General features: G+C 39.4%; 1 long non-coding RNA gene across 1 annotated transcript in view; it reads left to right on the forward strand.

Moving 5' to 3' along the window:
* Positions 1-17,925, forward strand: part of LOC105502629 — a 100,210-nt gene extending 82,285 nt beyond the window's left edge. Inside the window, exon 3 of the long non-coding RNA XR_001000366.1 lies at positions 14,963-17,925. This is a non-coding gene — a long non-coding RNA (uncharacterized LOC105502629). The remainder of the gene's footprint in view (positions 1-14,962) is intronic.
* The last annotated feature ends 819 nt before the right edge of the window (positions 17,926-18,744 follow it).

The following is an 18,744-nucleotide window of genomic DNA, read 5'->3' on the forward strand; positions in this document are numbered from 1 at the left end:
CTGTAGGTCTGTTGGAGATTGCTTGAGGTCCACTCCAGACCCTGTTTGCCTGGGTATCAGCAGTGGAGGCTGCAGAAGATAGAATAATGCTGAACAGCGAGTGTTCCTGTCTGATTCTTGCTCTGGAAGCTTCATCTCAGGGGGTGTACCCTGCCACGTGAGGTGTGGGATGTTGGTCTGTACCTAGTGGGGGATGTCTCCTAGGTAGGCTACTCAGGGGTCAGGGACCCACTTGATCAGGCAGTCTGTCCATTCTCAGATCTCAACCTCCTTTTTGGGAGGTCCACTGCTCTCTTCAAAGCTGTCAGACAGGGTCATTTGCATCTGAAGAGGTTTCTCCTGCTTTGGTTTAGCTATGCCCTGTCCCCAGAGGTGGAGTCTACAGAGACAGGCAGGCCTCCTTGAGGTGCCTGTGGGCTCCACCCAGTTCGAGCTTCCTAGCGGCTTTGTTTACCTGCTAAGCCTCAGCAATGGCGGGCGCCCCTCCCCCAGCCTTGCTGCTGCCTTGCAGTTAGATCGCAGACTGCTGTGCTAGCAATGAGGGAGGCTCCATGGGTGTGGGACCCTCCCAGCCAGGTGTGGGGTATAATCTCCTGGTGTGATGTTTGCTAAGACCCTTGGTAAAGCGTAGTATTAGGGTGGGAGTTACCCGATTTTCCAGGTGTTGTGTGTCTCAGTTCCCCTGGCTAGGAAAAGGGATTCCCTTCCTCCTTGCACTTCCCATGTGAGGCGATGCCTCGCCCTGCTTCAGCTCTCGCTGGTCAGGCTGCACCAGCTGACCAGCACCGATTGTCTGGCACTCCCCAGTGGGATGAACCCAGTACCTCAGTTGAAAATGCAGAAATCACCCGTCACGCTGGGAGTCAGAGACTGGGGCTGTTCCTATTCGGCCATCTTGCTCCGGGAGTGTTCTGCTCACTTTTTAATTTTTTTTTTCTTGTAAATTTGTTCCTTCTAGATGCTGGATATTAGACCTTTGTCAAATGCATATATTGCAAAAATTTTCTCCCATTCTGTAGGATGTCTATTTACCCTGTTGATATGAGCTCTTTAGTTTAATAGATCCCATTTGTCAATTTTTGCTTTAGTTGCAATTTCTTTTGGCATCCTTGTCATGAAATTTTTGCCTGTGCCTATGTCCTGAATAGTGTTGTCTAGATTTTCTCCTAGGGTTTTTATAGTTTTGGGTTTTACATTTAAGTCTTTAATCCATCTTGAGTTAATTTTTGTATATGGTATAAGGAAGGTCTCTAGTTTCAGTTTTCTGCATATGGCTAGCCAGCTCTCCCAGCACCATTTACTAAATAGGAGGTCCTTTTCCCTTTGCTTGTTTTTGTCAGGTTTGTTGAAGATTCAGTGGTTGAAGGTGTGCAGTCTTATTTCTGAGTTTTTTTTTTTGTTTGTTTGTTTTGACAGAGTCTTGCTCTGTAGTCCAGGCTGGAGTACAGTGGTATGATCTCGGCTCACTGCAACCTCTGCCCACTGGGTTCAAATGATTCTCCTGCCTCAGCCTCCTGAGTCACTGGGATTATAGGCACCTGCCACCATGCCTGGCTAATTTTTGTATTTTTACTAGAAACAGTATTTTACAATGTTGGCCAGGCTGGTCTCAAACTCCTGACCTCAAGTGATCTGCCCATCTTGGCCTCCCAAAGTGCTGCGATTATAGGCATGAGCCACTGCAGCCCCTATTTCTGAGTTTTTCACTCTCTTCTATTGGTCTATATGTCTGTTCCTGTATGAGTACCATGCTGTTTTGTATCCTTGTAGTATAGTTTGAAGTTGGGTAGCACGATGCCTCCAGTTTTGTTATTTTTGCTTAGGATTGTCTTGTCTACTCCAGCTCCTTGTTGGTTCCATATGATTTTTAAAATAGTTTTTCCTAATTCTGTGAAGAATGTCAATGGTAGTTTAATGGGAATAGCATTGAATCTATAAATTACTTTGGGGAGTATGGACATTTTCACAACATTGATTCTTCCTATCCATGAGGATGGAATGTTTCTCCATTTGTGTGTGTCCTCTCTGATTTCTTTGGGTGGTGGTTTGTGGTGCTTGAAGAAGTCCTTCACTTCCCTTATTAGATGTATTCCTAGGTATTTTATTCTTTTTGTAGCAATTGTGAATGGGAATTCATTCATGATTTGACTCTCTGCTTGCTTATTGCTGGTGTATAGGAATGCTAGTGATTTTTGCACACTGATTTTGTATCCTGAGATTTTGCTGAAGTTACTCATCAGATTAAGAAACTTTTGGGCTGAGACAATGGAGTTTTCTAGATATAGGATCATGTCATCAACAAACAGGGATAATTTGAGTTCCTCTCTTTCTGTTTGAATGCCATTTATTTCTTTATCTTGCCTGATTGCTCTGGCCAGAACTTCCAATACTGTATTGAATAGGAGTGGTGAGAGTTTCCTTGTCTTGTGCCAGATTTCAAGGGGAATGCTTCCAGCTTTCACCCATTCAGTATGATATTAGCTGTGGGTTTGTCATGTATGGCTCTTAATATTTTGAGGTACAGGTATGTTCCTTCAATACCTTGTTTATTGAGAATTTTTAACATGAATGGATGTTGAATTTTATTGAAAGATTTTTCCGCATCTATTGAGACAATCATGTGGTTTTTGTCTTTAGTTCTGTTAATGTGATGAATCACGTTTATTGATTTGCATATGTTGGACCAACCTTGTATCCTGGAGATGAAGCCAACTTGATTGTGGTGGGTAAGCTTTTTGATGTGCAGCTGGAATTGTTTTGCCAGTATTTTATTGATGATTTTTGCATTGGTGTTCATCAAGGATATTGGCCTGGAGTTTTGACTTTTTGTTTTATTTCTGCCAGATTTTGGTATCAGGATGATGCTGGCCTCATAGAATGAGTTAAGGAAAAGTCCCTCCTTTTCAATTTTTGGAAATAGTTTCAGCAGAAATGGTACCAGCTCTTCCTTGTACCTCTGGCAGAATTCAGCTGTGAATCTGTCTGGTCCTGGGCTTTTTTTGGTTGGTAGGCTATTTATTATTGCCAAAATTTCAGAACTCATTATTGGTCTATTCAGTGATTCAATTTCTTCCCGGTTCAGTCTTGGGAGGGTGTATGTGTCCAAGAATGTGTTCATTTCTTCTAGATTTTCTAGTTTATATGCATAGAGGTGTTTCTAGTATTCTCTGATATTTGTTTGTATTTCTGTGGAGTCAGTGGTGGTATCCCCCTTATCATTTCTGATTGTGTTTATTTGATTCTTCTCTCTTTTCTTCTTTTTAGTCTAGCTAGCAGTCTATCTATTTTATTAATGTTTTCAAAAAACAAGCTCCTGGATTTGTTGATTTCTTTGAATGGTTTTTTGTGTCTCTGTCTCTTTCAGTTCAGCTCTGATCTTGGTTATTTCTTGTCTTCTGCTAGCTTTGTGGTTTGTTTGCTTTTGGTTCTCTAGTTCTTTTAATTGTGATGTTAGGGTGTTGATTTTAGATCTTTCTACGTTTTGAATGTGGGCATTCAATGCTATAAATTTCCCTCTTAACAGTGCTCTAGCTGTGTCCCACAGATTCTGGTATGTTGTCTGTTTGTTCTCATTAGTTTCAAAGAACTTCTTGACTTCTGCCTTAATTTCATTATTTACCAAGGAGGCATTCAGGAGCAGGTTGTTCAATTTCCATGTAGTTGTGTGGTTTTGAGTGAATTTCTTAATCTTGAGTTCTAATTTGATTGTGCTGTCTGGGACTGTTATGACTTCAGTTCTTTTGCATTTGCTAAGTAGTGTTTTACTTCCGATTATTTGATCAATTATAGAGTAAGTGCCATGTGGCAATGAGAAGAATGTATATTCTGTTGTTTTGAGGTGCAGAGTTCTGTAGATATCTATCAGGTCCACTTGATCCAGAGCTGAGTTTAGGTCCCAAATATCTTTATTAATTTTCTGTCTTAATGATCTGTCTAATATTGGCAGTGGGGTGTTAAAGTTTTCCACTATTATTGTGTGGGAGTCTAAATAATTCTCTTTGTAGGTCTCTAAGAACTTGCTTTATGGATCTGGGTGCTCCTGTATTGGGTATACATGTATTTAGGATAGTTAGCTCTTCTTGTTGAATTGAACCCTTTACCATTATGTGATGCCTTTCTTCGTCTTTTTTGATCTTTGTTGGTTTAAAGTCTGTTTTGTTAGACACCAGGATTATAACCCTTGCTTTCTTCTGTTTTCCATTTGCTTAGTACATGTTCCTCCGTCCCTTTATTTTGAGCCTATGTGTGTCTTTGCACATGTGATGGGTCTCTTAAAGACAGCATATCAATGGGTCTTGACTATCCAGCTTGCCATTCCATGCCTTTTAACTGGGACATTTAGCCCATTTACATTTAAGGTTAGTATCATTATGTGAATTTGATCCTATAATCATTATGCTAGCTGGTTATTTTTAGGTTATATATGTAGTTGCTTCATAGTGTCACTGGTCTGTGCACTTCAGTGTGTTTTCTGTTAATTCAGCCATCTCAGCCTCAGCCCAGTTTAGTGTCTTTGCTGGCGAGGTGTGGCAGTCATTTGGAAGAGAAGAGGCACTCTGGCTTTTTGAGTTTTCAGTGTTTTTGTGTTAATTCTTTCTCATCTTTTGTTGCAGGAAGTCAGGGACCCTGAAAGGAGGGACCGGCTGAAGCCACAGCAGAATAACATAAATTGTGAAGATTTCATGGACATTTATTAGTTCTGCAAATTAATACTTTTATAATTTCTTATGCCTGTCTTTATTGCAATCTCTGAACATAAATTGTGAAGATTTCATGGACACTTATCACTTCCCCAATCAATAGCCTTGTGATTTCCTATGCCTGTCTTTACTTTAATCTCTTAATCCCGTCATCTTCATAAGCTGAGGAGGATATATGTCACCTCAGGACCCTGTGATGATTGCATTAACTGCACAAATTGTTTGTACAGCATGTATGTTTGAACAATATGAAATCTGGGCACCTTGAAAAAACAACAGGATAACAGCAATGGTCAGGGAACAAGAGAGCTAACTTTAAACTCTGACTGCCAGTGAGCCGGGCAGACAGAGCCATATTTCTCTTCTTTCAAAAGCAAATAGAAGAAATATTGCTGAATTCTTTTTCTCAGCAAGGAACATCCCTGAGAAAGAGAATGCGGCCCTGAGGGTAGGCCTCTAATTGGGCCCCTTGGGAGCAGCTATCTTTTACAGTCTAGGGTGAAGGGTTGAAATAAGCCCCGGTCTCCTGTGGTACTCTCGGGCTTACTAGGATGAGGAAATTCCCATGTAATAAACTTTGGTCAGACTGGTTGTCTGCTCTCAAACCCTCTCTCCTGATAAGATGTTATCAATGACAACGTGTGCCCGAAACTTCATTAGCAATTTTAATTTCACCCCATCCTGTGGTCCTGTGATCTTGCCCTGCCTCCATTTGCTTTGTGATATTTTATTACCTTGTGAAGCATATGATGTCTGTGACCCACACTCTATTCATACACTCCCTCCCCTTTTGAAAATCGCTAATAAAAACTTGCTGGTTTTATGGCTCAGGGGCATCACGGAACCTGTGACATGTGATGTCTCCCCTGGACACCTAGCTTTGAAATTTCTCTCTTTTGTACTCTTTCCCTTTATTTCTCAAACCAGCCTACACTTAGGGAAATAGAAAAGAACCCACGTTAACTATCGGGGGCAGGTTCCCCCGATAATCTTTGTTGGCTTATCTACCTTTGATCTTCGAGATTGCTGACTTTTGAATGAGGGTTTTGTGGGGTCTTTTTTGTTGATGTTGTTGTTTCCTGTTTGTTTTTCTCTTTTAACACACCACTCTACTGCAGGGCTGCTGCAGTTTGTTGGGGGTCTGCTCCAGACACTAGTTGCCTTGGATTTTCCCATACCTGGAGGTTTCACCAGTGAAGGCTGCAGAACAGCAAATATGGCAGCCAGCTCCTTCCTCTGGAAGCTCTGTCCCAGGGGGGTACTGACCTGTTGCTGGCCTGAATGCACCTGTAGGAGGTGTCTGGAGACCCCTGTTGGGAGGTCTCACCCAGTTAGGAGGAATAGGATCAGGGACCCACTTAAAGAGTCAGTATTGCTGCTTTTTGGTAGTGCAGCTGTGCTGTGTTGGAGGTGGACCCTTCCTCATCCAGACCATTTGTATTCTCCAAAGCTGGCAGACTGGAATGGCTGAGTTGACCAAATCAAAGAGATGGTGGCTGCTCCTCCCCCTGGAGCTCCATCCCAGAGAGAGATCAGAATTCTTTCCATAGACCCTGTCTAGAATGGCTGAAGCCCCTGCAGGGAGGTCCTGCTCAGTGAGGAGAACTGGATTGAGGCCCCACTTAAAGAAGCAGTCTGGCCATGATCTGGCAAAGTGGCTGTGCTATGTTGTGGGGGACACTTCTTTCTCTGGACCATCTGTATTCTCCAAAGCCAGTAGGCCGCAATGGCTAAGTCTACTGAACTGCACAGATGGTTGCCACTTATCCCCCTGGGAACTTGGACCTGTCTCAAGGAGATTCCAGCCTGTTGCTGTTGGCTAGCTTTAATTCCAAGCCAGTGGGTCTTAACTTGTGAGGTGCTGTGGAAGTGGTGACTGCAGAATGATGCCGCTTGCCTCCTTGGATTCAGCCCCACTTCCTAGGGATATGTATGGATGGATTTCCCACCTCGCTGGGTATCCTGGGGCCAGAGTATGTAAAACTCATGGGTCTCTCTATGTGCCTGAGCAGATGCTCTGCCAAGACTCCACATAGTTCTGTGTGTGCCTGAGCAGATGCTCTGCCGAGACTCCACACTACTCTGTGTATTGGACCCAAGACCCTGGTGGCTCATGGGAGGATCTCCTTATCTGTGGGTTACAAAGAACCATGGGAGAGTGTGGTTTCCCAGGTGGGGCTGCACAATCACTCACTGCTTCCCTTGGCTGGGGGTGAGGGTTTCTTTGGCTCCGTGCCACTCCCAGGTGGGCCACTGCCTGCCCTCCTGATTTTTCTTCATTCTCCATGGGTCAAGTTGTTTGCCTAGTAAGTCCCAATGTAAGAACCTGGATATTGGAGTTGAAGGTGCTGGATTTACTCACTCCCTTTCATTCCTTTCCGTGAGTAAAGATTTATATTAGTTTCAGTTTTATTTTCCTGTTGGATGCTGTTGCTTTGAATTTGCCTAGATCTCATTGAACCCTGAGTCTATAAAGGTTATCCTTCCAATGTGTCATAGCTTTATTTAATTCAGTAGTTCTCAACTCTGACCACACATTAGAATCCCCTGTGGAGCTTTAAAAAGATAGCAGTATCTAGATCTCATCTCTAAAAATCCTGAATTTCATATGGAAATGAAAAAGAGCCTGAATAGCCAAAGCAATCCTAGGCAAAAAGAACAAATCTGGAGGTATCACATTATCATACTTCAAGCATACTATCAAGCAAAGTTATCAAAATAGCATGGTACTGATATAAAAGTAGACCCATAGATCAGTGGAACAGAATAGAGAACCCAGAAATAAGACCAAATACTTACAACCAACCGACCTTCAACAAAACATACAGAAACATAAATTTGGGAGAGGACACCCAATTTAATAAATGGTGCTGGGAAAACTCAATAATCATATGTAGAAGAATAAAACTTTGGGTTCCTATCTCTCACCTTATACAAAAAGTCAACTCAAGATGGATCAAAGACTTAGATGTAAGACCTGAAACCATAAAACTTCTAGAAGATAACCTAGGAAGAACTCTCCTGGACATTGGCCTAAGCAAAGAATTCATGACTAAACTTCTATAAGCAAATGCAACTAAAACCAAAATAAATAAATGAGACCTAATTAAACTAAAGAGCTTCTGCACAGTGAAAGAAACAATCATCAGAGTAAACATACAATCAACAGAATGGGAGAAAATATTTGCAAACTATTCATCCAACAAAGGACTAATATCCAGAATCTACAAGGAACTCAAATCAGCAAGAAAACAACAACAACAACAAATAATCCCAACAAAAAGTGAGCAAATGACATGAATAGACATTTCTTAGAAAAATACATACAAAAGGACCAACAAACATATGAAAAAGTGCTTAACATCACTGATCATCAGAGAAATGCAAATTAAAACTACAATGAAATACTACCTTACCCCTGCAAGAATAGCCATTATTAAAAGGTCAAAAAACAATAGATGTTGGCATGGGGGTGATGAAAAGGGAACATTTAGACACTGCTGGTGGGAATGTAAATTAATACAGCATTTATGGGAAACATTTTGTTATGGGATAAATATTTTTGTCTCCCCAAAATTGTTATTTTGAAGCCCTAACCCTCAGTGAGGCTGAATTTGGAGGTGGAGACTTTAAGGAAGTAATTAAGGTTAAATAAAGTCATAAGGGTGGGTCCTGATCACATAAGATTATTGTCCATTTAAGAAGAGACACCAGACAGTTTGCTCTCTCTCTGTGCACACATACCAAGGAAAGGCCATGTGAGGACACAGTGAGAAAGTGGCTGTCTCCAGGCCAAGAAGAGAGCCCCACGAGAAACCAGATCAGCCAGAACCTTGACCTCGGACTTCTAGCCTCCAGAAATTTGAGGACATAAATTCGTGTTTAAGCCACTAAGTGTGTGGTGTTTTGTATGGCAGCCCTAGTAAACTGATATACCTTTAGAAGAAGATAGGTGGCTATAAAGATATAAGAATGGTGATTTTCGGCTGGGCACAGTGGCTCACACCTATAATCCCAGCACTTTGGGAGGCTGAGGCAGGCAGATTGCTTGAGCTCAGGAGTTTGAGACCAGCCTGGGCAACATGGTGAAATCCTGTCTCTACAAAAAAGAGAAAAACTAGCCAAGCATGATGGCATGCACCTGTAGTCCCAGCTGCTCAGTGGGCTGAAGTGGGAGGATCGCTGGAGCTCAGGAGGTTGAGGCTGTGTGATCTGTGATTGCACCACTGCATCCTAGCTTGGACATCAAAGTGAGATCTCATCTCTCTCTTTTTTTTTTTTTAAAGTGACTTTCATGTAAAAATTACCAGTCTCTAATACTATGCCAAAGGCTTTTACTGAAGTTCATTATCAGAATCTTAATTGCAGAAAAATTTAAACCAGTTTGAAATTTATAAAAAAGCATTTTTCTACATAAAAAGCAGATCAGTGTCATGTACAGGTTAACCTATTTAAATGTGGTTAGAATATTGCGGAAAGATAATGACTCTGCAGAGCCATGGAAGGCTGTGGATGGAATTGCTCTGCATGGCAGAATAGACACATGTTAGGTAGGCAAAAGGACATTTAGAATTATTAAAATAAAATCGTAGTTTTTGTTCATGCTTGAAGTAATATTACCTATAAAAATATATTATATTCCTTTTACTGTCTAGAACACATTTGATTTTCCATTTCTAATTTTTTTTTCATGTTTGGGAAACATTTCAAAATAATGGTTAAGAACTCAGGCTTTGTGGGGGTTTCTGCTTTTGGGGAGGATGGAGAAGAACACAAAAGACCTTCTTTCTCATAGAAACAGAAAAAAAAAACCCTCAAAAACAAAAAACTAAGAATAAAAGTATTTTCTATGGGGCTAGCCAGGGGTGGTATTCACACAAGGAAGCCTTGATTAACCGAATTCCAGAGAGAAAGAGCCCTTTATAAGTGAGCAGAGAGCCAAGGCAGCATTAAGCCTGGGGCAGCTTCCTGGTCTGGTTATGAGTAGGTAGGCCTGATAGAGAAACTTGACAAGGTAAAGGGGAAATAAGCTGGGTTTTGCACCAAGTAGGACTGTCAAGATAAATTAAGAGTCTGGAAAAAGCCCCCAAAGCCAGACCAGATTCTTGGGTTCAGCATTTCTTTCCTAAACCCTCCCCAACCATGAATTTTGCTAAGAAAGTTACTGTGGAGCAAGGGCTGGTAAGAAGAGAGAATTTGCTTAGTCATATGCATTCCTGTGGTGTTTTGAATTCCAGGTCCTTTCCTGGAGATGAATCCAAAGATGAACTAAAAATATACGAGACTGTAACCAAGCTTCTCCCAGTTCAGCTACTGAAAACATAAAAGGGCTATGACTTAGGAAGTCGAGAACTGGGCTAATTACATGTAATTTCAATTTTATTAAAACTGAAACAGAGATTCGGATCTACTCGACTCTAAAAGAAATATGAATGATCACTCCTCACCCCAATTACCAGATAGAGAAAAAGATTGCACTCTCTGGGAGGAAATAATTAAAACAAATCTAAACGTTATACTTCAGCCACCACTCTTCTTTTATACACAATATCTGGAATATAACAAAAAATTATGAAGCATGCTAAGAAACAAGAAAATAGGATCTATAATCAAAAGAAAAGGTAGTCAATAGAAACAGACCCATAGAATCCACAGTTACTGAAATTAATAGACAGGACCTTAACACAGCTATTGCATATATGTTTTTAAAAGTTGTGGGGAAATGGAGATAATGGGTGCAAAGATTGGGTATTTCAGAAGAGAAATTACAAACTCCTAAAAAGAACAAAATAGAAATTCTAGAACTGAAAAATAGAATGTCTGAATCAAACAATTATTAGATGGGCTTAACATAGGTTCAGTATTGCAGAAGGATTTTGAAGTGAACTTAAAGACAGACAACTGATTTGTCTGTATTAATCAGATAAAATAGACTTTCAAGCAAGAAGTATTACCAAGTAAAAGGACATTTTATAAAGGTAGAAGGGAAAGTCATCAAGAAGAAAATAGTTTTAAATGTGTAGGAAATTCAAAATATATCAAGCAAAAAATGGATAGAAATAGGTCACAGTGGCTCATGCCTGTAATCCCAGCTCTTTGGGAGGCCAACGCAGGCAGATCACCTGAGGTCAGAAATTAAAGACTAGCCTGGCTAACATGGCGAAATGTCTACTAAAAATACAAAAATTAGCTGGGCATGGTGGCGGATGCCTGTAATCTCAGCTACTTGGGGGGCTCAGGCGGGAGAATTGCTTTAACCTGGGAGGTGGAGGTTGCAGTGTGCCGAGATCACATCATTGCACTCCAGCCTGGGCAACAAGAGTGAAATTCTGTCTTTAAAACAAACAAACAAACAACAAACAAACAAACAAAGGATAGAAATAAAATAGAAAAACCCAGAATTATAGTTGGAGATCTTAATAGATTTTTCTCTCAGTAATTGATAGTGTAAATAGAAAACAATTTAGAATACAGAAAATCTGAATCACCGCATCAATCATCTTAATTTAATTGACATTTATAGACTACTACCCCAAATAACTGCAGAATACTTATTGTTTTCAAATGCACTTAGAATATTTACCAAGATAGAACATGTGCTGAACCATGAAAAGAAGTCTCGATAGAGTTCAAAATACAGAATTTATACAGAGTATGTTCTTGGAATATAATAGAAAACAATAACATAAAGATATCTAGAAAAATTCCCAAACATTTGTACATTTAACAACACAATTCAAAGAAGGAATCACATGGTAAAAGAGAAAATATTTTGAACTCAATTATAGTTAAAATAAAACATGTCAGAATTTGCGAGATGTAGTAAAGCAGTGCTTAAAGGGAGATTTATAGCTTTACATGCTTGTATTAGGGTTAAAAATGGTTTAAAATCAATGCTCTCATCTTCTATCTTAAGGAGCTTTTAAAAGAAAAGGCAAATTAAACACAAAATAAGTAGAAGGAAATAAATAATAAAGAGCAGAAATCAATGAAATAGAAAAATGAAGGGAGTCAACAAAACCAAAAGTTGGTTAATTAGAAAAATAAATTTGTTTAAAAATTATAATTGTGAAAAAAGAGAGAAAACATAAAATCTCAACATAAAAAGTGAAAAAGGCCAAATGTAGTGGCTCACATCTGTAATCCCAGTACTTTGGGAGGTCTAGGTGGGCGGATCACCTGAGGTCAGGAGTTTGAGACCAGTCTGGTAACATGGGGAAATCTTGTCTCTATTAAAAATACAAAAATTAGGCTGGCCGTGGTGGCTCACGCCTGTAATCCTAGCATTCGGGGAGACCTCGGAGGGTGGATTGCCTGAACTCAGGAGTTAGAACCCAGCCTGGGTGACATGGTGAAACCCTGTCTCTACTAAAAATACAAAAAATTAGCCAGGCGTGGTGGTGGGTGCCTGTAATCCCAGCTACACAGAAGGCTGAGGCAGGAGAATCGCTTGAACCCAGGAGGTGGAGGCTGCAGTGAGCCAAGATAGCACCACTGCGCTCCAGCCTGGGCGACAGAGCAAGACTCCATCTCAAAAAAAAAAAAAAAAGTGAAAAAGAGGAATTGCTGGAGATGCTATACACATTAAAGCAAGAAAAGGGAATATTGCCATCAATCTTACTCCAATAAATTCAATGACTTTGAACAAACTCCTTGAGAAACACAAATGAACAAATCTGACAAGAAATAGAAAGTTTGAATAGCCTTATGTCTTTTGAGGAAATAATATTAGAATTTGTAAAACCCTCCCCCCAAAAAAATTCCAGGGTCAGATGGCTTCCCTGGTGAATTCTCGCGAACATTTAAGGAAGAAATAATGCCAACATTACACAAATTTATAAGCATTAGAAATTGTTATTATTATCAGTATTGTTTTCATAAGTCTCCTCCCTCAGTTACCAGCTTCCATCTTAAAGCAACAGAACTTTTCATAGTCTTCTAGAAAAACTCTGAATTCAATGGAAGATGACCTTGTAAATCCTATCCTACCTTTCCTATCTGTGTTCCTTTGAATTAGAATGATACATGGTGTTTACAAAACACCCTATATTGCTGTTGCCTCTGACTAATCTTTTCTAATCTTTTTACACAAAATCACTTGTTCCTCTGGGACTTGAGAAGAAGGGTTGCCAAGCCATGTCAAGGTGTCATCAAAAGTTTTTCAGGGTCTTATTACACCTGGTTTTCTGGTAATTTTTAAATAACTAACACTCTGTTTATTTTTTTCTTTAGTATTCTTGTATAAACCCTTTCTGGAGCTGACAAAGAATTGCTCAGATTATGTGTTTCCTGCTTTAATTTGATTTTATATAATAGGCTCACATTAAAATTTGTATAGTAAATGGAAAATCTGTGAGCAATCACAATAATGGCTGTCCTTCCTCAGAAATACTAAGAGCTGGTTAGGCTACATCCTTCTGAAACATGTTCTATCACTGTTGTTTGATGTAGCGCCAGCCACATCTAACACAGGAGGCATCCAGACTTCTTTGAGTTGAAATGACTGAGGATGTACTTTTCAGAGACCCCAGAAAACTGGCAGTGTTGACTGAAGAATACTCACAGCAAGAATGAGTGCTAAGCATTTATAACCAAGTCAGTGATGAGGCACCTACTGCTCTGGATACCTCTACCATGGTTTCTTTACTCTCTCCCCAGCAGAATAAATCTGAATGTTTTAGACCTCAAGATGTCTGGCCTCAGTAAAAAATAGTTTTTTGATGGACTATGATATTCTACTCTTTAGAGTCAAGACTAAGCTGCTATAACTGAGAAACTCTAAATTAGAATAGCTTTTTATTAGTTTGTTCTCAAGCTGCTACTAAAGACATACCTGAGACTGGGTAATTTATAAATGAAAGAGGTTTAATGGACTCACAGTTCAGCATAGCTGGGGAGGCCTCACAATTATGACAGAGGGCAAAATTAGAGCAAAGGCACGTGACAGCAGGCAAGAGAGGGCTTGTGCAGGGGAACTCCCATTTATAAAACCATCATGTCTCATGAGACATATTCACTACCACAAGGACAGTATGGGGGTAATCACCCCCATGATTCAATTATCTCCACCTGGCTCCACCCTTGACATGTGGGAATTATTACAATTCAAGGTGAGAGTTGGAGCGGGATGGGGGGGGTGGGGTACACAGCAGCCAAACCGTATCAACTTTAATAAGATAAAAGTTTATTTTTCTTTATCTGGTTGTGGAAGTCCTTTGTATAAAGTTAAAAGTTTTATTTAAGTTCTGGGTTTTCTTTTTTTCATATTTTTGGGTAAATATATATTGAGTATCTACTCTGTTCCAGGTGAAATGCTGGGAACTGGGCACACTCAAATTAATAAGGGGTTCTTGTCCTCAAGAAGCTCAGGATCACTTTTTGTGTGGGTGTGCATGCATGCATGTTTTTGGGGGGCAGGTGTTACAAATAAATAGCCTTTAAGTGTGATAATATTATATTGTTTACTGCATGCAGATTTTAATATCACCACACTCATGCACACACATACACACAAATGGTTGTGTCAGTTAATGTAACTGATAATCAGTACACAAGGTATATCAAACCATGATGTTGCACAACTTGAATAATATATAATTTTTATTCATCAACGAAATATTTTAAAATAAAAAAGAGAATAAAGGTGTAGTGGAGGTAGAAGGAAATGAAGGCCAAGTAGGGAATTAAAGATAGATCTTCGAAGAGATCTCAAAGAGATTAAAGTATTATTTTTATTATAATACATGTAATAATAAGTCATCTGGTCCTGAGAAGTATCTCTGTTTTCACCCTCTTTTGACTTGAAAGCAGGTATCAACAATTCTTTGCAATCGTCTTAAAGAATGTTTCTTACTATCCAGACAATAAGCCAGGCATGGTGGCTCACACCTATGAGCACTTTGGGAGGCTGAGGTGGGTGGATCACGAGGCCAGGAGTTTGAGACCAGCCTGACCAACATGGTGAAGCCTCATCTCTACTAAAAATACAAAAATTAGCCGGGCGTGGTGGAATGCGCCTGTAATCCCAGCTACTCAGGGGGCTGAGGCAGTAGAATTGCTTGAACTCGGAAGGCGGAGGTTGCAGTGAGCCGAGATCGTGCCACTGTACTCCAACCTGGGCAACAGAGTGAGACTCCGTCTCCAAAAACAAAAACAAACAAACAAAAACTATAGCCAGCAATATTCATTTTACTGAGTATTTTGTAAGGGATGAGGGCAATTGGTATTGCATGGCTCATTCCACTATTATTCCTCTTTTTCAGCTCTCCAGTCCTGAAGTCAAAATGGAATGCATCTCTGCTCTTCCTCTGGGCATCATCTAATTTTTTTGTTCTAGTTTTCCTTGTACTGAAATCTACAACACCCTCTCCTAGCCCCTCAACCAGCCTTTCTTCTGCAGAGCAACTTAGTTCTACTTAGCAACTGCAAACCTATTCACCTACATCTAAGAGTTCAGCAGTGTCTTTAAAGTATGGAATAGACCATTCTTTTACATTTTATTGAGATGACTACTTTTAAAAAATTGGTTGCTACCCAGAACTGTTTAGAACATTGCTTGCTTTAGTTGAGTGAGTGAAGCAAGATGTGATAACATAGGGCTGGGAGGCTAGGGTTGGGCAGTGTGGTAGCACATGATTTTGTTACTTGAGATTGCCTATAATTGTATACATTAGTGACCAGAGTGATATGAATCTCACAGGGGCTCTTGAAGTTCTGCTTCTTCCCTATTCCTTAATGCAATACAATATTTGGGTTCATCTTTTCAATTTTCCTGGAGAAATTAAATATTGTGCCATAATATAAAAATAAATAATGGGAAAGTAAAGGAAGGGCATGAATGGAGAGGAGGCAGGAAAACATTCTAGGTTAGAAAAAATGGCAGAAGCAATGTTAGGACATTGGAGTGATGGTGGAGCTGGAAATAGAATCGAGGATCTCTTCATACCATACTCTGCATCTATCTTCACGAAATTAGTATGGCCAAATATTATATCAGCTCATTTCTGGTTGGGAAAAGCAGGATGAATGTGCCTTTCTAGCTGTCCTTGAGATGTAAATCTCCTGTAACATAGCTTCCCTAGTGGTCACCTCAAAGGCTTTGTTCTCTCCAAGATAGATGCTACAGAGTGGGACAGTACTTGGTGTGTGTGTGTCTCAATTTTTGTTTTTTTTAATATGACAAATTGAACTAGGGGCAAGAGAAGGATGGACAGAGGAGCCTATGATGGGGTGGCAGGTACTAAATATTTTCCAGGTGTAAGGAGCAGAGGAGGAAAAGGGAGAGTGGGTAACCATTTTTCAGATCATTATTTAGTCCATTTTATGTTGCAAATATTAGCAAACCTACTCTAGCGTTCTTAAACAGTAGGGTTTTCATTACAATATAGTTGAGAGAGTAGGCTTAGGAGTAAGACTGCTTGATCCTGAGTAAGTTACTTATCTTGGTGTTTCAGTTTCTTCATTCCAGTTAAGTAAACATGTTTAAATTAAATTATATTAGTTAGTAAACATAAAGCACATAGAAAAGTGTTTGGCTTCTGGTTAGCTTTCAATAAGTGTTAACTATTATTTGTTATTATAATTTTAGCAAAACCAACCTCCAAAACCTATGAAGTCAGTTTACAGAAAACCACCAGAAAGGGGAAATAAGAAGATTCTTTACTTTGCTGTCATTTGATACACTTAGCATTTTAAATGACTATATGTACTGTACTAACTACGCCTTTCTACAAAATTATGTGTGTACATATGAATTACAGGGCTTTCATTTGAAACTGAACTATCTATGTGTGTAGTTACTTTAATCATACAACAAACCTACAAAATATTTAAGCATAAATTATCATGATAACTAAATACAGAAAAGCTGCTGTTACCAAAACCTGCACCCAAATTGACTGCACAGGATGGGTAATTGGATGGTGGTGTAAAGAATGCTCATGAGGACTAGGCTGCTGCTAATTAGATCTTCTGTGCCATTTAGATGTTCTCCAAGCTTCAGGGAGTGCCCTGAAGGCAGTTGGACATTAGCCTTGTGGTTTTTGAGGGTAACCTACAGTTTGTCAGCACAGGGGTGGAGGTGAGCACCATGGGACTTTTCCCAGGCTGCTCTTTAACATACTGTAGTTTCAATCTTTAAGCCAATAAATGGAGGAAAGAGAAAGAAGGCAGACTGAAATTAGAGGAAAAGAGGGAAAGAAAGGGAAAGTAGAAGTAAGAATAATATTCATTAAATGTCTTCTTTGGGCCAGATATTTTTTAGGAACTTTCACGTATTGTGCTTGCATCAACTCTGTGGGAAACATATGATTATTGATTATACTATCCTCATTTGTAACAGACATTGTTGGGTGCCTATGTAACAGCTATTTTCCTTCATTGTTTTTCTTGCTGATAGTGCATTCTTTTTTTTTTTTTTTTTAGTGTTTATTTCCCAAATAGAACTTATGTCTCTATCCTTCAGCAATAGGGGTAATTCTAAAAATTCATTATTTTTCAATTGCCCTTGAAAGGACATTTTTGGACATAACAACAGGTAAGATTCTAGCCAATGAAAGGTGATGAGAAGGTTGCTGAGAAGTTTCTGAGAAAAGTTTCTTTGTTCTTTAACAAATACCCTAGAAAGAGACAGGCCTTCTGCTGCTGTTCATGGTTGTACCTGCACAGGATGCCTGAAAAGGAGTAACCTTGGGTTCAGAAGAGGAGCCAGCATGAGGACAAAGCAGACACACTGAAGTACCACCTATCATTGAATTTTTGTGCAAGAGCATAAACATTCTCATTGTTTAATCTTTCCGTGGGAGACACTTTACTATGTGTAGCAAAGTAATTCTAATTGATATACCATTTTCCATTTTATGAGAAAACTGATGTACAGAAAGGTTAAGAAACTTGCCTGCATTTGCATGCATAATGAGGAGTAGAGAGAACAGGTTGTGCTTTCTAATATACAGACAAGATATGTCTCTTTTAAACAGCACATACATACACACTCCAATATGACAATTTCCATCATTTTTTAAAAATTAAGTGAGACAAAGACTCTAAACCTCTTTATTTAAATAATACATACATTACTGTCTTGGGATTTATTTTTATTTTTTTCAGTTATATTGAGATATAGTTGACAAATAAAATGGTATGAATTTAAGGTGTGCATTGTGATGATTTGATGTATCTATATATTGTGAAAAGACCACAATAAAGTCAGTTAACATGTCTATTACTTCACCTTGCTATCATTTTTTTGTGCTATCATATAATATCTGTTCTCTTAGCAAATTTCACATATACAATACAGTATTGTTAATTATAGTCTGTGTTCCCTTTGACCCAACATCTCCACATTTCCCCGACTTCCTAGCCCCTGCTAACCACCATTATATTTTGTTTCCATAAGTTTGACTTTTTCGGGTTCCACATATATGTGAGATTATACAGCATTTGTCTTTTTCTGTTTGACTTTTTTTATTTGTTAAATTTTTTTTTATTATTATACTTTAAGTTCTAGGGTACATGTGCACAACGTGCAAGTTTGTTACATAGGTACACATGTGCTGTGTTGGTTTGCTGCACCCATTAACTCATCATTTACATTAGGTATTTCTCCTAATGCTATCCCTCCCCCAGTCCCCTCCCCCCGACAGGCCCTGGTGTGTGATGTTTCCAGCCCTGTGTCCATGTGTTTTCATTGTTCAACTCCCACCTATGAGTGAGAACATGACGTGTTTGGTTTTCTGTCCTTGTGATAGTTTCCTGAGAATGATGGCTTCCAGCTTCATCCATGTCCCTGCAAAGGACATGAACTCATCCTTTTTTATGGCTGCATAGTATTCCGTGGTGTATATGCCACATTTTCTTAATCCAGTCTATCACTGATGGACATTTGGGTTAGTTCCAAGTCTTTGCTATTGTGAATAGTGCCACAATAAACATACATGTGCATGCGTCTTTACAGTAGCATGATTTATAATCCTTCGAGTATATACCCAGTAATGGGATGGCTGAGTCAAATGGTATTTCTAGTTCTAGATCCTTGAGGAAT

This window comes from Colobus angolensis, unplaced genomic scaffold (genome assembly GCF_000951035.1).
Source record: "Colobus angolensis palliatus isolate OR3802 unplaced genomic scaffold, Cang.pa_1.0 Scaffold80, whole genome shotgun sequence".
NCBI lineage: Eukaryota > Metazoa > Chordata > Mammalia > Primates > Cercopithecidae > Colobus > Colobus angolensis.